Genomic DNA, 26,294 nt, shown 5'->3' with positions numbered 1-26,294 from the left:
GATATGAATCAGAGTGTTGAGTGATTAGCAGGAACCTCACAGTTGGACTCACTTAAAAAATCATGGTGAGTCGTCATTTTCTCTCTATCTCAATTATGTTATGTTATGTTAAATCTGCTTCTATAGCGCATGGCTACCCCAGCAAAGGGGCGTCCCAGCGCTTGTGAACATTTAAGAGGGCAGGACAGCACAGCAGCGGGGTATAGTTAAATAGAGGAAAACAGGCAGGTTTTAATCTGTTTACGAAATAGCATATGGTCAGAAGTAGACCGTGCTCCTAGGGGGATAGAATTCCAAAGCTTCGGGCCAGATACCTGAAGGAAAGGCCACCAGCTCTACTCCTCCAGATCTTAATTGTACGGGCAAGGAATAGATCCGCCGAACGGAGGGCACGCGTGGGGGCGTAGAGGGAGCAGAATTCCTGCAGAATCTGGGGGCCAACATCATACAGAATTTTGTGGGTTAAACATAGAGTTTTGAACTGGATGCGTTGTTTGATCGGCAACCAGTGCAAGCGACGAAGAATAGGTGAGGTATGGCAGGTCTTAGGTAATGCACACAGGATACGGGCGGCAGCATTCTGGGCTCTTTGTAACCTATTTATCACTGTCAGATTAGACCCAAGCATAAGGGCATTGCAATAGTCTAGATGGGATAAGACTAAAGCCTGGACTATAATCTGACGAGTGTGCGGCTCAAAGAAACCGAGAATAGGCTTAAGAGAGCGTAGGCGACCATAACAGGTACCAGCCAGTCTCTTGGCATGGATTTCCAGCGAGAGTGAATTGTCCAGCATCACGCCCAGATTTTTAACAGTCTCCTTAGGGGTGGGGGGAAGTCCTAGTGTGGGGGGCCACCAGTGTTTGTCCCAATTCTGTGTTACCTTGCCTATGAGAAGTATCTCAGTTTTAGATGAATTTAACTGTAGATAGTTCTGTGACAGCCAGTTTGAGATAGACAGAATATCTTCCTGGAATTTAGTTTGGTCAGCCTCGATGTTTTTGGAGAAGGTGAAAATAAGTTGTGTATCGTCCGCATATGATATTAATTTAATTTTACGTTCCCGAGCCAAAATGGCCAGGGGGCGGATATATACATTAAACAATGTGGGGCTAAGCGCAGAGCCCTGCGGGACCCCACATTCCAGAGGGTGCCTGCTGGATGAGTATGGCGGGGCGTGCACCTGGAAGAACGGTCGGATAGAAATGACGCGAACCCATCCAGGGCACTCTCCCTGACTCCGATCTCCCACAGTCTCTCAAGCAAGATCCTGTGGGAGACCGTGTCAAAGGCCGCGCTCAAATCCAGCAGAACCAGGGCAGATGTTTCACCCTGGTCCTGCACCTCCCTCAGATGTTCCGTGACAGCCAATAGAGCAGACTCCGTGCTATGTTTAGCACGGAATCCGTTTTGAGACTCATCTAAAATTCCATTGGAATCCAAGTAGGTGGTCAAGATAGAATTCACATGGGCCTCCATCACCTTAGTGAGTAAGGGAGTAGGGAGATGGGTCTGAAGCTATCCGATCTTGCGGGGTCCAAAGAGGGTTTTTTTAGGAGGGGAACAACTTTAGCATGTTTGCAGGATGTGGGGATGACGGCTGACTGGAGCGAGTTGTTGATTAACACCTGCCCCTCCCGCAAGATGGTATCCTGGAGTGCTCTAAATAGTTCAGGTTTAACTGGATCTTCTGGGGAGCCGGACTTCACTTTTTTAGTCAGGAATTCCATCTCTATCTGCTCAATAGGTGGAAGTGATTGCAGTGAGTAAGTAGGATCATTTGGGCTTGTGATAGGACTGGTATTCATAGTAAGGCCATCCGAATTCAGGGAGTTGTAGATCCCTATGACTTTGTCAATGAAGAAACAGGCTAGCTCTTCACATTGTGGGTCAGACACTATCAAGTTGCTTTTACCTTCCCGGGCCTTGGTCAGGTCTTTCACTAAAGAGAAAATGGTTTTGGGGCGATTGGTACTAGAATTGATAAGATCAGTATAATACTTGGCTTTAGAGGTTTTTATAAGCTTATGATAGGCTTTTGTGTCTGTTCTAAAATTGATTTTAGCCAGGTGATCATATGATCGCCTCCAGAGGCGCTCCAGTGACTTACATTGCTTTTTTTTTTATTGCTAACTCCTCGGAGTACCACGGATGGGACTGCACACACTTAGGTCTTGACCGGTTCATCGGGATGAAGTGATCAAGTGAGTTTTTTATCCACTCCCTGTAGGCTGTGTCGGCCTCCTCCATGTTGCTAGGCCAAATTGGACGAGAGGTTTTAAGTCTGTCTTCAAACATGACATTGTCCAATTTATTCCAAGGGCGCTTCCACAGCAAGAGGGGAGGGCTTTACCCTACAGCTAGCTGGAATCGTGATCGAAATATGGACCGGGAATGATCGGTCCAACTGAGGGGGCTAGGAGTGGCAATAGTGACTTCCTGGATATTTGAGAACACCGGATCTAATAAATGGCCTGCCTGGTGCGATGACCCATTGACTAGTTGGTTAAGCTGGCAGGCCTCCAAGTCTCCCAGAAACTTCAGTATAGTGGAAGAATCGCGAGAGAAATGAGCAGAGCAGCCCTTTTTAAAATGATATACCACACCACACTTCTTTCTTTTCTCTAAAATTATCCCAGAAGCTCTATGGATACATTTTGGGGAACTCCTTCCATAAAGTAGGAAGTAAATTGCTGACATGAAGCTGGACACTCAACATTACCTCTTCTTTTACTGAATGATTTGCTTCTCAGTCCTGCCACCAACCCTGCATATTAATTTGTATTGTATTGTATTGTATTGTATTTGTTATTTGTATCGCGCAACTGTCACCCTACGGGTATCCTGGAGCCCAAACAGGAAGTAATCAGATGGAACAACAATACACTGGCTGTCATAACATGTAAAACAGCCGCTGAGAACTGAGAGCTCTGACAGGCTTTAGCCTGCTTAATATTCTGTATGGGGACGTACCCTCATTTCTCTACCCCAGTGCAGAGTTCTAAGGAAAGTAAGTCGGAGATTATTTTTCTTGTTTTCACATGTGCTGTTGGGGCCCTGTAAAGAAGTCATATCCATGAGCGGATTGTTGGGCCAGGCCCTACTTTGTGGAGTCCTGTCAACAGCTAAGGCCATCCTAGGGTGTTAAAGGCTTTTTCCATGTCCAGAGAGTCGACCCAGGGGCATAGGCCCTTGGTATGTGCAAGTCCATTAATAGAAACAGTCTGCGCCAATTTAGAGAAATGTTGCATCACAGGATAAAGCAATTTAATTCGGGTGAACTATTGACTGCGCTATTGGCACAAACCTATTCGCTAATATTTTCCAAAGTATTTTATAGTCACTATTCAAAAGAGACGGGGTCAATATGATCTTACTAACAATGGATCTCTTCCTGGTTTAGATAGAACTGTGAGAACAGATTCTCTCATAGAAGGCGAGAGCTGTCCCCCTTTCATGCTGCCTCATACACTTGTAGTAATCTGGTGACCAAATGTGGGGTGAACATGGCATGAAATTCCACAGGGAAGCTGTCCTTGCTGGGAGCCTTACCCATGGCCATCTGTGAGATTGCCAATTGGATGGCTTTGATATCAAGCAGTGCATCCAGTTCTAAGTGCTGTAGACAGAGGATTGTTGGTAAATGGAGGATGTCCAAGTATGTCTCGATGTGGAGTACATCTTTTGTCTCAGAGGCAGTGTACAATGTGCTGTTGTACTCCCAGAATGTGTGATTAATTTCTCTGTGTGTGTTCGCGCTTTGTCTCTGCAAATTGTGGATGGCTGCCATTGGGGGTCTAAGTACTTCAGAGAGAAGTGGCCAGACAAGGAGGCATCCTGCTGTGTCCCCATCCTCACATAATCTCTGTAATAAAACGTAGAGAGTCAAATTAGCATCTCAGTATAATCTATTTTTACTTGGACTAGATGGGTGGCAGAAGATAGGTCAGACATGAAGCGCTTCTCCAGCGCTCCAATCTTGGACTCTAAAGACGTTACCTCTCTCCGGAACATCAACCTACTGCCATAGGTTGACTTGACAGCCAGCCCATGTAGCACTATATTAAACGCTTCCCATTCGAGGGCATATCAGTGTCTTCACAGAGATAGTTGTCCACAATGTCCCTCAGGACCACACTATATGTTAGGTCCAGAAGAACCATCACTGGGAGGAGCCATATGAGGGTATAGAGGAGCGAGCGCCTCCCCCAGTCTAGCATGAGGAGTAAATGTTTATGGTCCAACAAGGTGAATCCCAGGTATTCGTTCACCTTGCCGTAGGGGCCAGGTTTGCAGTACCGTATATGCCATCTGTTCTGGTGTGAATACAATAAAGTCCTAAATAATGTGAGTATTCCCTTTCAGTTGGATGAGCGAGGTGCCATATATTAGACAGTTTCATGGTGGAGGCCCAGCAATGGAGGTGTCTCATTGTCAAAAAGAATTAGGTCACTGAGACATAAAGGACAGACCTGCCCATGTCAATGATAGATACACTATTGAAGTCTCTGCACCAGAAACTATGCACAAGTGTGTTAATCAGCAAAGTAGATGTACTTTTATTGCAAAAGGCTGCCTGATTGGTATCGGGGCATACAGCGACACTATTAATAATGGTGACACATCCAAAATCATGACTGCCCTCGCTTAGCTGGAATATGTGGTTCCAGCTACTGTGCCTCACCCCCTTTACATAACTTCATCAATTCTGCTTATATGAGGTGTGTTTCCTATGTGCGTGCCAAGTGTATATGATGTCTTTTCATGTAAAAGTGTATGTTGTACCATTTAAAACGACTAGGCATACCCCTGACATTCAAAGTGAGGACATTATAGTGTCAACTTCTCGTGTTTATGACACCCCCTCATCTATAAAACAGAGCCCTGTATTGTTTAACCACACAAAGCGTATATCCTCGCTCCCAACGTATGTCGCAAAAGACAGTATGTGGATCATTGAAAGAAACAATAAACATGTTAGGAGTTAAATCCTGGAATGGTAACACCCCAACTCCCAATCCCTGGACGGACCATCAGCAGGCGGCCAACACTTTGTACTACCTTGCATTAATCTGTGTCTCCCTGCCCTAGGTTGGAGGCACTGGGGTTGCTGTTGATGGGGGCAAAAGATGTACCCGGTTTGATGTGGAGTCAGGAGCACTGTCAGTTTTCGTAGAGGCCCATCTCCCAATTAAATGATTGAGGTAGGTATGAGTATGCAATATCTACTATGACCTCTATTTACAGACATAATTGCGACCATTCACCCTGTTGCCTGCGGGTGTAGCAAAATGGTAAGCAGCCGGTCAGTATATAGTCTGAAGTCATTGGGTTGATATCTGGGCCTCCTCTAGAATCTGGCCCTCCATAACCAAGTCTGCCACTTCGTTGGATGTGAGCAGATTTGATTGGTGCGGCGAAGGATGCGGGTGACTGGATACGTTGTTCAATCTCTGCCACCACTTGATCTCTTTCCATGGCTGCCTGCACCTTGGTCGGGCTCACCTATTGTCTTCTGGTCTTGCAATGTTTAGTCCTGGCCCATGTCCAACTGCCTCCGCCATCTCCCTCGATGTTGGGCCACCGTTCTCCAGAAGCAATCTCATCCCTGTTCTCCAACCAGGTCCAGCGCTACTCCAGTGTGGAAAAGAACAGGATGGTGCCTCCCTAGATGACCTTGAGATTGGCAAGATAGATAAGGGCATAGCAGAAGCCCAGGGGGTGCAAATGTTGCTTCACTAATAGTAGGAAGCTCTCTGTCTCTGGACCTCGGCATTATAATCTGGATAGATGATGACATTTCTGTTCTCTATTTGCCAGGATGCTTTAGCGAGGGCCATCTGGAGGATATGATCCTGATCACAGTAATTAAAGAGTTGGGCTATTACAATTCTTGGTAGAAGGTGGTAGGCCAAATATCCTATTCAGGCAAACCATCTATGCGAATGTTATTACGCCTGCCGAGACAGACCCTCTACATCATCAACTCATTGCTTCAGTTCATAGATTTCATTTTGGAGAGCCCATATATGCCTCTACATCTCTATGACTGAGGGGCACAAGGTTGGCAATTGGGACTCATACACCCTTTCTTTTAATTGCCTATGATCCTTCCACAGTAAGCCCATGTCTATCACCAGAGCATCTAGCTTGGCCTCCAGGGATGATTTGATGTCCATTATATCTGGGGGAATCACAGCAAATTTTCTGGTGTGCTCTTTTGTTTGTATAATTGCAGAGGGAGCTGTCTCAGTCCCATCTCTGTCTCCCCTGTCGCCTATGGCCAGAGGCGCTTTATTCACTTTTGTCTTGACCATACTGAGTTCATTTGTGCAGATACAGTTAGTTAGGAGGGTTGAGGGAAAGGGTGGCATACAACTGTTCGTAGCTCTCAGGGGCACAGGGAGTACCTGTAGTTTTCGAGGGTCGCCCATCTTTGAATTTGAGTCCTCTGTGGTAGCTGTTTCAGCTAAGTAGGAGGAAAGAATCAGAGGGCGCAGTGACAGGGTCCCCCAAAGGTGCCTATTTCATTCACTAACTGTGCAGATTCTCCCCATTGCAACTCGCTGGGCCCTCCGTCTGTGGAGGGGTGTCTTGTGTTTATCAGGGTGAGCAACCCCGTTTACAGCGACCACAAGTTGGTGGGAAGCAGGGTCAGTTGGGTGCTACCGCTTCACCAGATATCATAAGGTGTTTCTTTGCCTTGCCAGCTTGTCTGCGCAGCTGGGCTTGCACACCTTTGACTCATGGCAAAAAGCAGCATGGCGAGCGGAATATGTGACGTTACAACGCATGCCAAAGGAAATGGGATAGTTGTGGCGGTGCTGGGTCCCTAAAGAAGGGAGGTGCACAAAGGCGCTGAAGGACTCACCCACTCGGGGCCTGGCATTATTCCTAGGTCTCCAGAGTCTGCGAGTCTCCCACTGGGAGTAGCACCACGTAGCTCGAGGCAGCGAGGAGGGAGCCCAGCAAGGCAATTCTGTGCGCGTCTGGGCCAGGGATATATTTGCAGTCTGTGGCATGCATGGACATCAGGGTCTGCGGAATATGTGCTATGGCAGAGTCTAGGGAGATGGGCTGTCCCTGACAGGCTGCAGGCCTCTGCCCATCCTCGGCTTCATGGCCACGATGAATCGGCCAAGAACACCATCAGGAACCCCTCACAGCAGTCCACCATCCCTGTGCAGCAAGCAGGACACCGTAGTATACTGTTGTGCCGGGAAGGGGCTCAGGATTGTGCCAGGATACCAAACAAAGGGCAGTACGGCGGGCCTCTGTACTATGTGACTGTCTGACCTGCTATCTTAGCCACGCCCACCACTCATTAATATAACCAGGGTAATTTCTACAATTATTATTATTATCACTCTATTTCTTTTCCATGTATTACACACAATAGTTTTTTTTCTCGTCAGATCAAAAAGAAAATCAAATGTTAATAGTGATTTTTTGTGCAAATAGTGTCCATAATGCGGGGAGTACCCATATAACCCTCTAGAGTATGGATGGTCTTATCATGCACAACAGGAAACTCTAGCTCGACAGATCCACCTCTGGTACTTTTTCAACAAAACATCTTAAATTATTATTGGACACCAAAATATTCCTTTTTAGTAAATTATTCACAAAGCTTGGATGTTGATATCTCCTTTCAAAACACCCATATCTGCTAGAAAGATGTGTGAATGAGAATATAACATTAGTCCGCATACCAGCCAGTAATGTTCATAATGTGTAAATCAAACATTAAAAAATCATATGTTTGTAACCACACTGGCCTTGTTTTAAACAGTGTTTGAACATTAGGACAACCTGTCCTACGGGTCCCCATGCCGTGCACAATGTTGACATCAATGATGTCATTTCAAATGCCGCAGTGATTTTATTAAGGATGTCATAGGACATGTCATGAGTGATGTGATAAGTGAGGTCATAAGCAGTGAAGGATGACGGGGCAAATTCTACTTATTATAGGGCCGAGTTATAGTTGCTTGAGACAGCTATGTCTACTGATTTTCAGCGACTTTGCTAGTTTAAAACAGTAGATCATAACTGTCATTTTCACCTAATAATAACTGTCTTAAACATTTGTTTTTGTAAGTAATTTTTTTAAAATATAAAGTAAAATATTATTACCATACCAAACTATAAAGTCACTTTCACATTTTTTTTAAATTTCTAGGATTTTTCAATGTAAAGTAATATTGTATTACCATACATGACATCCACACCACGCGACCAGGTCCTACATCCAACCCCCCCCATAGGCAGTGGGGGTTGGGCACAGGACCTGGTGCCCAAATCCTCGGGGGTGCTCATGGCTGACCCAGGATCGGACTGGGACATATGATAGATCCGGGCACCAACATCAGCGAATCAGATAGCTAAAAATCTGGTCCAAATTCTGGAAAATGGGACCATTTAAATTTGTAAAAGACATACAGCCTTATTCATCAATGGGCCGTTTTGCGAGCCCCTAATAGCAATTCATAGCGAATCGCTATTAAGGACTTGCAAAACGGGATTCATGTAGGAATTGCTAAATAAATAGCGATTCCTACACATTCCTTATTTGCGAGTAGCAAATTGCTAATCGCAAATAAGGAATAACTCCCCATTCATTCCTATGGGCCAAAAGGCCCATAGGAATGAATGGGGAGTATTCCTTATTTGCGATTAGCAATTAGCTAATCGCAAATAAGATAGCGATTTAAAGGGTGCCAGGGGTGTCCAAAGGACACCCTGTAGCACCCCTTAAATGCAAATTGAAACAGGTGTTGCGCACACAGATGTCCAAAGGACATCTGTGTGTGCAACATGCAACTTAGAAAAATGCTTTTAAAAGCATTTTTCTAAGTTTTTGCTATTTACTGAGAGGTCTGACATCTCGGTAAATAGCGGACCAAAATTGCATTTTCGCAATTTTAAAATGCTTCATGAATTGCATTTAAGGAATCTCAAATAGAGATTCCTTAAATTCAATTCTTCGCAAATGTGCGAATTCTTAAATAGCGAATTTTGCATTTGGGATGATGAATCCCAAATGCAAAAATTGCACTCGCAAAAGGCAAGATTCTGAGAATCTTGCCCTTTGCGAGTGCAATTTAGCTTGATGAATCAGGCGGTATGGGCCTCATCTGCCAGAAAATGACGCAGTGCCGCAAGCCATTTAGCTGCGTCGTGCTGCGTCATTTTCAAAGCACAGGGATGCATTGTATTAACAACAATACAACACATCCCTGTGCTTTCCACTGCGCTGGGTACAACTGGCTGCCATGTGCCAGTGCAGGCCCCCTTGCGTCATTTTGAAGGGTGCCTGCGTTGTGGGGATGATTGTTTTTGTGCAGGAAGGGACACCTTCTTGCACAAAAACAATAATTAATGCCATTTTCCTCTTTCTATGCATGATACAGAAAGCAGCACACATAGAAAGAGGAAAAAACAGGAGAAATGAAAGTATATCTCCTCATTGTGCCATTCCTACACCTCCCCTGGGCAGGCGTAGGATTCTGACGCATTCACAGTTTTTCAAAATGTTGTAAATCTGGGAATGCGTTAAGCTCCATGGATGTTGCGTGGGACAACCACAGCAACACCCATGGAATGCCCCTTTCAGCAGAGTAATGCATGAAAGGGGCCTATACTTACAAGGCCATGAAAAGGGGTGACTTTTGGTACCCTTCTAAATATGAACAAGCCCATTGTGCCGCTGGTGCTTCAGAATAAGTGACCATACTGTATAGATGTTTTGTAAGGTATGGGAGACTGCATGCATTTGTGCTTGCGGCAGTCGATGCCTGTGGTAATATGAGGGAAATCAACTTCGAAAACTGCCCATCAGATCACAAAACAAGCCCACGAACAGCCCAAACACGGCCCACACAGATACACTGACTTGTCAGTCCAGGCTTGCTGACACTGCCTGCCTGCCCTGTTGGCCAGTCCGACCCTGCTAGCCTTCGCCTGTTCTTTTATTGAATATGTTCAGCACATGCAGTGGACTTTAATTTCCTTGCAGCTTGTCTGGCCTGAGGGTAATCACCGCTTTGGTTTCCACAGACTGAAATAGACTTGGGTGGTGCTTGCAAGGTCTGCGTGGCTGCGAGGGGCCCGCTTCACCGCAGATTCTTCAATGACATGGTTCGCTTCTGCTCAGCGGGGGCGCAAGTCCCTTTCGTTTCTATTTCTGTCCCTTTAAACACACATTTCAATATAAGCCCGCCAGTGGCGCGGACTTAAAAGGCATTCCTTTAGAAAAACATGCTACTGTGTTTTATTGGAACATCTGGTCGCGGCCTGAGTGCGTTCCACCCTCTAGAACCATTTATTTGTGTTGCTGCACAAGGAAAGCTTTGATTTTTTTAGTACACTCAAGTTTTTGAGGTAGATCGCCGGGCCCTTTTCTAGCTGCCATTCAAGCTCACGACCAAACTGCGATAAAAATGCATTTTCAGTTATGGTTAGCATATCTGGCATTTGCCTTTACAGACTGCGCTCAACAAATGAACCTTGCAGAAAATGTCTGTAAAACGATCTGGCTATATGTTTCTCCCCAAGCAGTCCTCAAACTAATGCATAAGCTATATGAGCAACATTTCAGGTACATGATTAACACAGTAGATTGGCCTTATCAGCTTTTTTGGTGTCTGATTTTTTTAGAACTAAGGGGCAGAAAGTAACAAACGGTGGTCGAACATAAAAGAACCACAAAGATGGCCGTCATGTGGTTGCGCGCAAGGCACCTGTGAGTTAGCCCAGGACCCATGAATGTAGTCAAGGATACAAGCACCCATATGAGCATTCGGGTGCTCGGGTGCAACCTAACATAAACATCCACTTGCCGTAGGTTAAAAGTTCTGTCTCAGGTCACTGGTGGAACAAAAGGAACAGTTCTTGGCTCGGAAGGGAGAAGGGAAGACAGTTGACGTCCAACCTTATCCTTCTGAATTGAAATAATTGACTCACCTATCCACCACTTAAATCGCTTTCATATTTCACTACACTAATTCAACACTGATCCTTTATGGGTTCCCGAAGTAGCTTGCTACTCGCCGAAAAAGCGCTTTGACGCCTTGGCAGGGGTAGGAAGCTCTATATAAATGCAATTACAATATATACATTCATGCGCGAGGTCTCAGCCTGGTGTAAGGGGCCAGATTGTTTCTCTGGGGATGGGTTCTGTAAGTCACGTCGATTGGTGGGATCTAGTTAGTCTCAATGACGGAATTGACGCCCTTGTTTCCTCAACGTGCGACATCATTCCAGGCAGAGGTTGGGCACTGCCAGATATTTGGATCCCCACTCAACTCCATAGTTCACGACATCCTCAAACTCTGGCTCCGGTTCTTGTCATTGTGCCTACCCACCACTTAAACTGAGGTATGCTGCAGGGCAGGCGCCACCAACCACGGCAGGCAGTGACCATGATTCCTTCACCTCGAGAACGGCGAGGGGCCTACTGGCAAATTGTGACTGGAAATGTTTAAATATTTGGATCTTTGGATTTTCGAAAAATTCGAATCTCACTCGGAGGTGTGATTTCTAGGTGACATTTAATTCAGCTCAAGCTTTCATAGGCACATTCCACGATGTGGCAGGAAGTTTGTTCCTATGTTGCGATGGGCCTTGGATGCCGCGTCCTATTGGGACAGAGGAAGGATCCAATTGGTGGCTGGTGTAAGTGATCTTACAATATGTTTTAACACATACAATGTTTACTACAACTTATGCTGAAGGACATGCCATTCTTTCTACCGCATTGATGGTACACATGAATCTTTCTTCTAGTTTTACCCCAGAACAGGAGCGGCTCGTGCAGGTAAGAGCAGTGAGGCCGGGTTGGGTGGGAATTTGACAGACGAACATGAGGGTAAATTCAATACATTTTTAATGTCCCCTCCTCATCGTCTGTTGATATCGCCCCCCCCAACCCGGCCGGCCGCCCCTCCGCTCTTACCTGCAAGGGACACTCCTGCCCCAGAAATGTGGTCAGTGATTCACTTGTGGTATAACCACTCTGCCACAGAAAGCTCGCTGTTAATCCTCCCTGCAAGGGCAGTCGTTGTCTGTCTTAATTTCAGAATGCAGACCAGGGGTGGCAATTATTTTCTGGAGCTTGAGTATTACCTCCTCTGCTGTGGTGCTAAAGAGGGAACCATTATCAGAGTACTTTACGTCTTCATATACTACCACAAAAGGATGTCTCCAGTTGGTGTCAGAGCATATGTCCGCACTCACTTTGTCCCGTGGCTTGTTGCTCCAAGGTTTAGATTGCATACCTCTATCTATAATGGGTCGAGCAGCACTGATACGCATGTCGATCCTACCTCTTTTTAATTTTCTATTTAATGCAGCACCCTGTGTTATCCAGGTTTCCTTATTTAAAAAAATAGATTCCCTAATATCTTCATTTCTTTGGGCAAAAAAGTCTACCAGACTTGCACTTGGCACTTTATATCTTCCATTTGCACAAGGAGGATTATCCCTCCCTAACATAAGAGAATACTATTTTGCGTCTTTTGCACATCATAGTTTTAGATTTTTCTTTTTAGACACGAATGAGACAGACAACTTTTTTATGAAGAAGATGCTATCAGAGGCAAAGATTATTGATCCAATTAGAGTTACTAAAGACCCAAAAAAGATCCGTTACAAGTCCCTCCAATGGATTTTTAGACAGAAAACCCAGTTCCTGAAATCCAATTCCATTCCTAGGATAAGTAACACAACTGATTTAAACAACCTCAACCTAGGTGAAGAGGGATGCATGGATAGGAAAACAATAAAGCTATGGAAAGAAAACGGTTTTGAAAAAATAGATGACTTCCTGGCTGGTAACAGGTGGAAGACATGGAACCAAGTTGCTAGCCAGGTAAGCCATTCCCATTCCGTTTTGAAATGGTCCTTTTTTATGTTGATTCCAATACTCAGAGAGCTGGATATAGGAAATCTCTATTTTAAAGAAAATATCTCCACAGCACTGAATAACAAATCTCAAAAAAAGATGAGTATTTGGGTTAAAATATTAAAGGAGGACAGGAAACAGGAATCCTCGAGTAAGATTTTTGAGAGGTGGAAAAAAAGGGAGGATATGAAATCAATGAACAAATTTGGGATAAAATAAATAAATTTAATAAAACAATCTTTCGCTGCGCTAATTTTAAGCGCATGCAATTTAATAATAAATGGCTGATTTACAGAACTCCCTCCTATCTCAACAATATCTTTCCACTAGTTCCTGATAAATGCTTCCGATGCGAGGAAAAAGGGACCTGGCAGCATATCGTTTGGGAATGCTCTAAAATCCAACAGCTATGGAGGGAAATTGAAAAATATCTTTCCTCTGAGCTTAAAACTCCTATAATTTTCCAAGATCTAGTCCCGGTTCTTGGTTGCTCAGCGACCAACACTAAATATGATGAATTTCTTTTCATAGCTTCTCTAATTGCTAAATCACTCATATTGCAGTGCTGGAAAACCAATCAAGTACCGACCTTTTAGGCATGGAAGGCTAAATTAATACGAACACAGGGTAGGGAAAGAAAATATGCGCTCAGATCAGGGGCGCTCAAAAAGTATGAAAAGTTCTGGAGTGTTTTTGAATTGTAAAAAATACCTTTATAAACTCTTGTCTGCCTATATGCACTTTTCTTAAGCACCTTTGCACTTTATAATTATTCTTTGCACTTTATAATTAAATTATGGACACTTGATTATTGATTATCCATGTATGACCATATGCCATGTATTACATCAAATCTTTTAAGAATTGTATTGTGTAATGTTGATCTTGTTTCTATGAACTCTCAATAAAAAAATACATAAATAAATAAAAAGGTTTAGATTGCATGGGAGGTGGTCTATCTTCGAATCCTGTGGTCAGGCACATCAGGACATGTTGTTCTACTTCTAGTCTGGCGTCCATGTCGAAGAACCACAGCCCTTTCTAAGTAGGTCCATCGTCATATTTTCCTTAATATAAATTGTTGTGAGCTAGTGCATTATTTTAAGCATCAGGTTGCTCAGTGATGCAATATCTTTGAAGAGCCAGTTCTCTTTAGTTTTAACAATATCTACTTTATTTATGGTTGTTGTAAAGAGTTGCAAACCACCTAGGCAGTTTCAGAGCAATCAGGGAGGGAATTCAAGACAAGGAGAAGGAATAACATAAGTGAAGGAGGAAAAGCAGTCAAATGGACTTCTAACATCTATGAAGAAGCAGAAGAGCTATGGGAAAGCCTTGGTTATAGGAGTCAGATCATATAACTGCTCTTGCATGATGAGGAGTTAACCGGTCTTAGGGATCTGGCCAGCAAGTGAGCAAGAAGAGAGTAATAGGGCAGACGATAAACAATCACAGAACTTGGAAACATTTAAGATATTTATACCTTAATGAAGATGTTTTCATTGATTTCCTGAAGCGTAGCAGTCACATTTGAGTTTCAGATTCTCCAGTAGAGTATTTAACAGGGAGAGGCTTGAAGATCGTGAGATCTACCACCAACTTTCTTATACTGGGTGTGTCTAGTGATGAGTATGCCACAATTGGCCATTATAGACTTGTGGGTAGGTGTAAAGGAAAAAATAGATGGGCAAGACAGCTGGAGCAGAGCCCATATAGCGCTTTGTGGGAGAGCTCTAGTGTTTGGAATAGGAATATATACTTTATTGGCACAGAGTAAAGGGACTTTGAAGTCGGTGGTATGAAGTCTTGTCCTTTCTGGACTGAGTGAAGTTGAGCATGTTTCTGGACTATTTGCAGTTAAAATAGGAGTATCTCGGGGCGTTCTGGATTAAGGCAATTTTATCAGTTCAACAGGACATGATCACTGCAACAACTAATATGATTTTCTGAAAGAGGAGAGAGTCAGGATTTGACTAATAAAAGCCATAGAGCAGAAAGTCGAATTAACTACACTTTTTAATTTGGTGTATGAAAGAGACATCGCAGCCGAACCCCGACACGGTGTTCTACAGGGAGTGGAGGATGCCAAGCGATCCAGGCCAAATGTAATCTTTATAAATTATGGCCAATAAGTCTGTTTTGATGGCAAGGGTTCAGTGTATGCTGCTTTGAAGCATTACTCTAAATTGTTTTTGAAATATTGCACACTGATTGCTTGGAGCATATATTTTTGGCCATCTCTCTCTTTACTCCCTTCAGGCTGTAATGTCTGACACAGCAGTCTCTATGATCATTTACCTTGAAGGATAAGCTCTGGCTGTTCCTTTTTCATGTAGCAGCGCAGATATCTGGAGAGGTGTTCCTTAGGATTAGTCCATGGTTTGTATTATACTGCCATCCACCATTGCAGGAGTTGCAATCTTCATTTCTCTATTCACGGTTGTTAATATGGGCTGTGTAGTGTTGTGAGACTATGTGCGCTAGGATCCTCCTAGTTCTGACTGGACTCAACAGAGGAAATACATAACTTGCTGGGAGGTGTTAAGGTGTGGTTATTAACGGTTGTGATGTAATGAGAAGGAAGTGTGTGATCGTATGCTGAGGAATAAAGAAGTCTGTTACAGAGCTCTGTGTGTGTCGTATTCATTTACATGCTCCCAGGCTGGGGAGGACGCTACAGGCTGGAAGCCTGTAAGAGGGATATGGGTTGCGTGTGGTCTGTGATTACTAAGAATGGGTATAAACTCAGATCAAAGTACTGGCATCCCCACTTAGTCGGGATGGCAGACTTTTCATTCGTAGAATATTATTTTTGGGCTCTCTCAAATTCTGATTGGTGTTGGCTTTGGAGTAAGCGATTCCTTGGTCATCTAACTGAAGAAGCAATATCCCTAGCTCACGGTAATTTGCAAAAACCGCCAATTCTGTGGTATGGTTGAAACTGAAGAAGGCTATCGTGCTTATTTCCAGTAAGGCTGCATTAGTTTTATTAAATACTTGTACTTGAGCAGCACGCCTATTCACTTCTGCAGCTGTTACCAAACAGTTCTCATGAGGGTGGACCTCTTGCAGCAGATGGCAATCCCCAGAGAATTCCCACAATGTGTGTTGGAGAGATGGTCTTTAAGAAATAAAAGCATTTCTTTGTGTAATGTGAGGCCATTCTATTTCAGTCTCTGTCATATCACTGTCAGCCTCGGGTAATGTTTGTCCTTTGTTCTTTCTGCTTGCACTGAATCAGGATCTCATCACTCATGTTGAGCACAATGAAGAGTTGTGCTACAACCTCTTGGATCTTGTTCAGAAATAACTCTGTCACTGAAGACAACTCGAAGCTTAGTCACCGGTGAATCCATAATGTAGTGATGATCCTCAAGTCAGGGTGTAGCAGCATCCGGTGATAACCCATTTTGAGATACAGTTAGGGGAGCCACTCGGATGCATTAGTGTTCATCAGTGTTTTATCAATCTTTTTGTGAGGGTTTTCTCCCGATTGATGGCCGTAAGCAAATGCTCACTTCTATAGGATATTTGGCATTGCATGTGAACTCAGCATTCGAATCCGATGCATGGATCATAGGATTGTTTAGATGATCTAGCCTCTTCCAACCCCTCTAGCTTTCTTTCTCCTTGCTGCCCGGGGTAAATTGGTCCTCACCAGTGCCTTATCAGTGATGCTAACTACAGAGTCAATGTATTTTTAGATGTGTTTGCCCTGGAGCCAGGCAAGACCTTGTAATGGTTCTATGCCAACCATCTGCAGGTATGTGGGCTTGAACCAGGCATGGCAGCGGCGAAGGCTCCAGTTGCCAGCTTTAGGCCGAGGCCATTACATTCACCATACCCCAGTTCATATGAGTACAGTTGTGGCTATTCCTTGTAAAATTACCTGCAATTCGGGTAGCATTGTTGTGCATCCTCTTTTCTCAGGCAGACAGAATCATGACAATGGGGGAGCAGCCAGGGCTAATATACCTAGGCCACGTGCTTCACAGAGCCCCTCCCTGTAGCACATAATAGCTCAGCATGAAAAGTTATATGGACAGTTAAAATAAGAATGTAACCAGACCTGCCTGTGGCCTTGATATTTTATTTTTCACGAGATGTATTTTGGTAGCTCCAACATATCAGGTTTGTAGCTTTATGTGTTATATTATTACATTTTAATGGTCACCGTTCTCTTCTGATTTAAAAATAAAACAACGTTCCTAAAGCATCGGTGCACAGCATGAAGCAGCAGTGTGCAAGCACAGTATTTACAGACCTTATTAGTTCACTATCCACAATTACCACTTAAGTCCAGCATTCTGATGTATTGTAATATTAATTATAATCTGGTTCTTAATGCAGTGCTTTTGGAGACACCTACATGTAGATCTCATCTCTAGAATGTCAAAAAGTACCACTGTTCAGATTTGAGGAGCGCTATGTGCTAGAATCAACCAATCAATCAATCAATCAATCAACCAGGGTTCTTGTAGAGCGCAACTAATCACTTAAGGCATGGGGGTGTTCTGCATTTCACTCGAAGAGCAGGTCTTGAGGTCCTTCCTGAATTGAGGCAGTGGCGGTGATAGTCTGAGGTGCAGTGGTAGGGAGTTCCAGGTCTTCGCAGCGAAAAAGATCTTCCTCTAGCCGAGGGCTTGCGGATTCATGGGATAGTAGTCAGGGTCAGATGGGCAAAGCGAAGATGTCTGTTCAGTGTGTAGAACGAGAGGCAGTGGTTGAGGTATTTAGATCCAATGTTGTGGAAGGCTTTGTAGGCATCTGTGAGGAGCTTGAAGGTGATTCTTCTGTTGCTCGGAGGCCAGTGGAGGTCTCTTAGGTGACCAGTGATGTGTTTTCAGCCAGGGATGTCCAGGATAAGTCTGGAAGAGGTGTTCTGAATGCATTGCAATTTCTTTTGGAGTTTTTGGGTTGTGCCGGTGTAAAGTGTGTTGCCGTAGTCGAGGCATCAGGAATGAAATAGCAGGATTGCTGGACGGCATGGTGAAGATGCATGGTGTGTTACTATGTGAGTCCATTCCTCAACCTCCCTTTTAAAAACTGATGTTTCATGGGCGGCAGCACGATGGCAACAACTGAACTAAACTAAAGCTACATGTACCAGAAACCTCTGAGGTGGCAAATGTAGACCGACCAGGAATAAGTGTGTCTCTGTAACCTAGATTCAAGTTCTTACCGTAGCGGTGCAGTTTTTGGAGCAGTGTGCTCCCAGTACTTGAAATTAAGGGGAGTTGTAGTAGCAATTTAAGAGCGCTCGAAGATCTGGGTTGATCTCACTACTGGAATGACAGGCGATGTTGTATGATAAGATTAAGAAGCATTGACAGCTTTTTTGGGGAGAACATTGTGAGCGCTGTAATATCAGGTTGTATTGCAGTTAACATTTGAGTGCAATGCGCAGGTTCGGATGCGGGTGTCCCAGTATCAGTACAGGGTTGCTGCAGGTCAACATTGTGTTGCATATTGGGAGCTGGTGTTTCAGAACGGACAGAACAAGAGTTCTTGTAGGTCAAGACTGAGGGGCATTGATAGATCTGGGTGTACCTATGCCGGAATAAAGTTAGTGCTCCATTTGACAATTTAAATTTAGGGATACTGAATAGCTGTAGAGGAATCTGAGTATTGGAAGAGGAGAAAGTGCTGCTTGGCAGGATTTTAGTGTATTGGTAGAGAGGAAATAGCACTTACAACGCATGCTTTAGATTGCATGCCATTACAACGCGGTCATTATAATGACCACATTGTTACAATGCGAACCATTACATAGCAAGTTGTTACAATAACTTGCTGTTGGGGACAGAAGGTGTTGGATTTACAATCCAACACCTTGCCTGCTGTTGCACAAACTGGAGTAGGAATAGTACATTTTACTATTCATAATTCCAGCGCGCCCTCTACAGCAAGTCATTGTAACAACTTGTGATGTAATGGTTTGCGTTGTAACAACACGGTCGTTGTAATGATCGCGTTGTAATGGCATGCAATCTAAAGTACGCGTTGTAATGACATATATTCTGGTAGAGGTATTGTGTCTGTTCCCTACAGGATGATATGGCTTTATGACTGGGGACCTTTGGAAAAGCTGTATTACCTCTGAGTAATCAACTAGTAGGTGTGATGTAGGAAAAGACTGAGGTGCAGGAGTCGAGTCATAGTGTCTGTGTCACTATTGGTATGGGATAGGTTGCCGCAGGCCTAATTGTGGTGTTTTGAAAGAACTCTATGCACTGTTCAGTAATAGAATAGCAACCAGGACAGCAGGTCAGGTATGAAGATGTTAGTACAGAGGTGTGTTCTATTACTAGAATGAAACTGGAAATGTCTATGTGGGTGCAAATTTTGGAATAACAGTATGTATGTCATGCGGGACTAAGTACAGTAGAATCACTGGGATTTGAGAGTCTCTGACCTGGATTGGAATCTCAAACTGCTTTTTACAATTAGTAATTTCAAGGAGTTGCGTATGGTTCAAAATACTAAGCTAATAAAGTTTTTGTAGGTAAAGGAGGAGATAGTTTGGTAGAGTTGTGTGATCCCAGTGCTAGGGCTGCCGTATGTAGATTCAAATCGGAGAAAATCTGCCACTTTCACAGAATCCTCATCCAGCTCCAAAGAGCTCAGTCAGAAGGGAACTGCTGCAGCAATTTTCTATCTGTCCAAGTTCCACTGCCAAACAACTGGCTTATATTGGTATTACTGGCAATTTGGGAAGGGCAATAATGTTTGGCAACTATTAGTCAATCAGAATGGTACTCATTTCTGGCCCAAATCAGATTTGTTGAAAAGGTGGCTATGAGAAAGACGATTATTATTTGCGGAGGACACATGCCCATCTCAAGGAATAATAACATGCCTTGCCAGGATGAATCCTCAAAGTCACTCAATTAACCTGAGCTGAATCCCCAGCCAGTAGTTATGGTACAGAGCGACAGGCTTAATTTAGGGCAACTTGTAAATTATTTACGCAGTACCAAAACAGTAATACAGTCAACATACCAAGCAGTAAAAATCCCAAACAGAATTAGAAAGGTAGAGTAAAATATAATAAACAAGATGACATTCAAATGGCAGAAATCTAACAAGGGGAACTGGAGATGTGAATTGTTAAACTTATAAGTAGAAATATCCCAAACAGCACAAAGTGCCAATCATTGTCTTTGGAAGTGGTGGAGTGGGATGTAGGTGCGATTTAAGGCTCACTGGGATGGAGCCCTGGTTGGATACAACATAACAGGTGGATTGATATTGGTAACAGTGGGGAAAGCAAACAGTTGGAAAACATTTATTAGTCCCTCTTCAGAAAGGGGCTTTGTCACTTTTCTGAAGAAAAGCAAAGACATTTCATATAAGAGTCAATGCAGAAAGAAACTTGTCACTTTTTGAAGAGAAAGATTTGTCCTGAGCTAGCTGTTGCTGAAATTCTAGCCGCCGTTGTGACTTCGAAGGCCGGGTACTTGAAGCAGGTTGGTCCCACTGGAGCTCTGGTCTTTTGGAGATTTTTCACTCAAAATTCTCTAAGTCCCAAAGTAAAAAGGGGCATAGTTGTTTGTTCAAAAGTCTGGAATGACAAAGTGAAATTTAATCCAATGCTGTTGAACTGTCAGACAAATACTTTTCCCATGGGTCCCCCTGAAGCTCTGGATGAAAAGTTTTTGGGGTGTCCAAACAACATCAGGAGTAGACTTAAGGCAACCAAGACCTCAGTGGAGGGCACTTATGAGACCAAACGAGTGTCAAGATGAGGCCAACAGATATGTCCAGTCCAAACCAGTTGTCACTGGTCACCTAAGTACTTCAGGGAAAATGCCTCTAGCAGCTTGTTGTGTCCCTGTAGCCACACAGGAGGTCCACCAACTGACCATTGGAGTCTACTTCATGGTCCTTGTACAAAAGGGATAAGGTTCAGTCCTTCAGAGCTTCTCTCAGGTCACAGACAGTAGGCCCAGTCCTCTTGTAATCTTTCACAGGTCCAGAAAGTGTTCTGAGGATGGTATGTTGGGGTGCCACATTTATGCCTGGTGGCAAGCTGATGTGTTGGAGTGCCTCATGGGCACTCCCTGACCATTTCAACCATTAGGGCAAAAGATCACGGGCCACCCTAACTACCTTTTCAGCAGTTTCTGTTTATCCTATGACATATAGGGGCATATGTATCAAATGATTTTGTATTTGCGAACGCTGTGAATTGCAAAAAAAGCAGCGTTTGCGAATACAAAATCGCAAAACACGATGTATGAGCCATTTTCGCATCGCATTATTAAGGAATCTCTAATTTTGCGATTTCTTAATTTTGCGTAAGCATTTAAGGAATCGCAAATTGCGATTCCTTAAATGCTATGTAACAAGTACCCAAGTTGTGCGATTTTTCCTTAAGAAATCGCAAATTACCACCAACTCCAAGTTGGTGGTAATTTGCGATTTCTTTGAAAAATGCACGTTTGGCATTTTTCAAAGTGCCACGTGGCGCACATACATGCCCTTAGGGCATGTATGTGCGCCATATGCACACACATGCTCATTTCAGGGGTGCTTTAGGGTGTCCTTATGACACCCTTGCACCCTTGAAATTATTCTCAATTTGCGATTCTCTAATTGCGAATCGCAAATTGAGAATGACTTCCCATTCATTCCTATGGGCCTCCTGGAGGTGTTCCTTAACTGCGATTTCGCAATTTGCTAATCGCAAATAAGGAATAACAAGAAATCGCAAAATACATCCCGTTTTGCAATGACCAAATAGTGATTCTCAAAAAATCGCTATTTAAGAATCGCAATAACGGATTTTGATACATATGCCCCATAATCCCACAGTGCCCCATACTCTCAAAACCCAAGATTGAGAACCCCTTTTCCACATGTACAGAGCGTGTGTGCCCACCTAGAGGTGGGACTAGGGTAATGAGCAGTCCTCTCCTTTATGGTCACTCAAAATCTGTTTTGTGGGTAGTTTTCCTCCAACTAACTAGTTTGGTGCAAGCATAACTTTGGGTACAAAAGCTGGCCTGTTCAGGTGTCACCTATCATTTGTTTATCACAGGGCAGTTCCATCTGAAGTTAAAAACCTTCACAGTCTCAGGCCATGTCATGGGAGCAATTTTTACACCTCTTGCATACCTCATTCAGGCCAAGTACAGGATGGGCTGTGGCTGGAGAACAAATGCAAACTAGCATCCAAAAGCTACAGCAGAGTACAGGTAAGTTTCCAAAAGTTTAATTTCCCATATATTTAATATAAATCTGTCTTCACCATTAGAATTTCATTGAATATAAAAATAAGTGTTTTAATGGAGTTTGTAGCTCGTACAGATCAAAATGTATATATTGAAGTGTATAATTAATACTTTGACTCTCCACCCGTGATCCAGTTCCAGCCTGACCAGTGACAGTTTTAGGTCTAGTCACTCGGGGAACATGTAATATCTAATGTCACACATGTTCCACTCATATTTATGCACCCTACCTTGTGAGCAGCAAGGTGCCCTTGATGTTGATTTTCTCACTTTTTAAAATCAGGTTATCCTACTTGTCAAAAAGTTCAAACTGCTATCAGACTGTACATGGTAGGCACAAAGTTATATTTTCACTGACACTCTAGTGGATGGCACTGTAGTTGCGGCAGTGCACTGGTGGTATTTAACTTCCATGCCCTGATACAGTTTGTAGACCTTTGTTAGCAGGGCTAACAGTGCACAGAGGTCCAAGTTCAGCAAAAACACAGTCCAGAAAAAGGCAAAAAATCTGTGGTGGCCACGTAGCAAAGGCGAATTTCCTACAGTAGCAAATTAGATTTCAGAAATAATAGCAATCTGTTTGGACCTTAATGTTAAGATCACTTGCATTGGCTAGAACCAGTCAGAATTATTTGGGCAGTTAGCACCTCTCTGGAATGCATTTTTTGGTACAGGGAGATGTGAAATACCTGGACTCAGGTCGTTTTCTATGTCTGAGAACCAAAATCTGCTTATTACTTTAGTTTGCCTGCTGTGCAGATTTTGGTGTGTTTTAACCCAATTCCCTGTGAAGGGCAGTTAAAAAGTGTATTGTGTATTGTTCATTGTGTGGCTAATTGTATCACCTATCTGTAGTTAGGAGGGCCCAATTAAAAGTTTTGCTCCGGGCCCATAAAAGCTTCTGACAGCATTGATTGCAGAGATTAAATGTGTTTCCTTTTCAGTTCCTTCCTCTGTCCAATCCTCGAAATAATGCTTGTCTCCATAATTAACTTGGTGTATTTCCACTCTTTAAGTATTGGGTTGGTTCGAACCTGGTGCTCTGAAAGGGGTTGTTCTTTCTGCAGTTAAAACACATCTTTCGTCAGGCAATCCTCTTGGTGAGATGGTTTGTTTCAGCAGTATCTGCAGATGCAGAAGTTTTACTGGGGTAGCGATCACTGTGATGGTCACTTTTTACCCTCCGGACAATTACTTCATAGTACCTTTCAGGTGTGTCTTCCTTGATGGTGGCCATGATAAATGCAATTTCAATATCTGCATCCCAGGCCTGATACAACTTGGTGCCTCTGCCCAGCGCTAGTGAGAAAGTGCACTTTGATATCCTGAGTCTTTCGGGCATTGAGGTTTCAACTGTGATGAAGAGCATTCCCCATTCAAGGTATTCACAACTAGAGGCATGCCTACCAGCTTTTGCAGGCTTGATAAAGCACAACACAAAGGGGCACATGCATCGAGCAAATTTTGCGATCTCAAACAGTGCGATTCGCAAAAATCAGCCATTTGTGATCGCAAAATGTCTTTTTGCTATGCATGAACGTTTTTGGATTCGCAATTGAGGTAATCGCAAAATCGTGCGATTACCTAAATTGCGAATGCAAATAGGGAATGGCAATTTGCAAGAAGCCTTTTCTAAATGCGAACTGTGCAGTCAGGAAACACTAACAGCTAGATTCATGAACGAAAAATCGGCTCACAAAGGGCCAGATTCTCAGAATTTCTGCATTTGGGATTCATCATCCCAAATGCAAAAATCGCTATTTGCGAAATCGCATATTTGCGAGGAATTGCATTTAAGGAATCTCTATTTGAGATTCCTTAAATGCAATTCATGAAACTTTTAAAATATGCGAATTCGCAATTTCCTGCCGCTATTTACCACGAAGTCTGACTTCGTGGTAAATAGCGAAAACTTAGAAAAATGCACTTTAGTGCATTTTTCTAAGTGGTATGTCACACACACACATGTCCTTTGGACATGTGTGTGCGCAACATCAGGCAACATTTCCATTTCAGGGGTGCTACAGGGTGTCCTTTGGACACCCCTGGCACCCTTGAAATCGCATCCTTATTTGCGATTAGCAAATTGCTAATCGCAAAGAAGGAATAACTCCCCATTCATTCCTATGGGCCTGTAGGCCCATAGGAATGAATGGGAAGTTATTCCTTCTTTGCGATTAGCAATTTGCTAATCGCAAATAAGGATGATGTAGGAATCGCAATATTTTGTGCCATTCCTACATGAATCTCGTTTTGCAAGTCCTTAATAGCGATTCCTTAATAATCGCTATTAAGGACTCGCAAAACGGGACTATGATGAATCTAGCTGTAATTAACATCAATTTGAAGTTGATGTTAACCATGTGCATACTTTCAAAAATGCACAAAACTGCATTTTTAAAAGTGCCATGAAAAGAGAGAAAAAGAAAGACATAACACTAGGGATGACAACACGCTCATAAACGACCTAGAGACAAAGGGCTGACATTAAAGTGCAAAGTGAGTCACCATTGTCAATTTATCATGCTGAGATTTATCTGTACCAGAATGCAATGTACTACTCAAGGGTTTTGGTTTCTGTCCCACCCAATTGGGTGATCCAATATATCTTCTAATTTACTTGCATAGGGCATGTGTGCGAATTACATGTGCACATTTATTTTCAGGGGCATCTGAGGGAAGCATTAGGCCCGCGGGCAACCTTGCCTCAGCATTACCTAATTTGCAATGACCAATTAGGTAATCGCAATTTAGGCAATACATGACAATTCCCACCTATGGGCCTTGAGACCTATAGGAAAGAATGGAGTCGCAATAGCAAATAGCAATTCTCTAATTGCAATTGCGATTCTTAAGGAATCGCAATTAGAGAATCGCTATTTGCACCCTTAATTGATGCATTGTATTTTGCGATTACCAAATAGCTATTTCTTAAAAATCACTATTTGGTAATCGCAAAAATGAAGTAGGATGCATGTGCCCCAAAAAGAAGATGTACGGAATGCTGAACATTGTCAAAAATTCACCCACAGCCACAGATCTGGGTTTAGTCTATCGTTATTTTATTCACATCGCCATTCCAGTTTGGACCCAGCCATATGAAAGTCAGCCTTGACCCTCCTCCCCATGGAAACAGTCCAGCTGAAACTGCCAGGCCGGATCCTCCCTGGACCGGTTTGGGGGAATCCCCCTTCTTCAGCCAGGCTAGCTTGAAACTAGTGGCTAGTGAGCACAGGACACATGTCTGGGCTTACCCTTCCCACTTAGAGTGAAATTGCAACACAAAAAGATGTTGGACAGAATCCTGAACATTGTCAAACACTCACCCCCAGTCCCAGATCTGAGTTTAATCCATCATTATTTTGTTCAGCACGCCATTCCAGTTTGGACCCAGCCATATGCAACTTAGCCCTGACCCTTCTCCCCATGGGAACAGTCCAGCCCACACTGCCAGGCCGGGTCCTCCCTGGACCAGAAAACAAGCATCCTGAAACCTGTTTCAGGGTATCACCCATCATCAGTCAGGCAAACTTGAAAACGGTAGTGTATCGATCATAAGACTCACGTCTGGGCATACCCTTCCCATTCAGGCTGAAATTGCAACTCAAAAAGATGATGGACGGAATGCTGAACATTGTCAAACATTCACCCCCGCAGTCACAGATCTGTGTTTAATCCATTGTTATTCTGCTCACCATGCCTTTCCAGTTTGGACCCAGCCATATGCAAATAAGTATTGATCCTGTTTCCCATGGGAACAGGTGAGCCAAAAAATGATGGTTTTAACACAGATCTGTGACTGGGTGTGAATGTTTGACGATGTTCAGCATTCCGTCCATCATCTTTTTGTGGTGGTATAGTCGCTCTAAGTGGGAAGGGTATGCTCAGACATATGTCTGTGCTCTCCGTGCCACTGGATTCAAGCTAGCCTGGCTGATGAGGGGTGATAATCCAAAACCGGTCACAGGTTGCTTGTTTTCAGTCCACTGAGGACCTGGGCTGGTGGTTTGGGCTGGACTGTTCCTATGGGGAGCAGGGTCAAGACTGATTTTCATATGGCTGGGTCCAAACTGGGGCGGCATGGTGAGCAGAAAAACAATGGATTTAATCCAGATCTGTGACTGGCGGTGAATGTTTGACAATGTTTAGCATTC

This window comes from Lissotriton helveticus, chromosome 6 (genome assembly GCF_964261635.1).
Source record: "Lissotriton helveticus chromosome 6, aLisHel1.1, whole genome shotgun sequence".
NCBI lineage: Eukaryota > Metazoa > Chordata > Amphibia > Caudata > Salamandridae > Lissotriton > Lissotriton helveticus.
Note: the sequence above shows the minus strand (reverse complement) of the source record.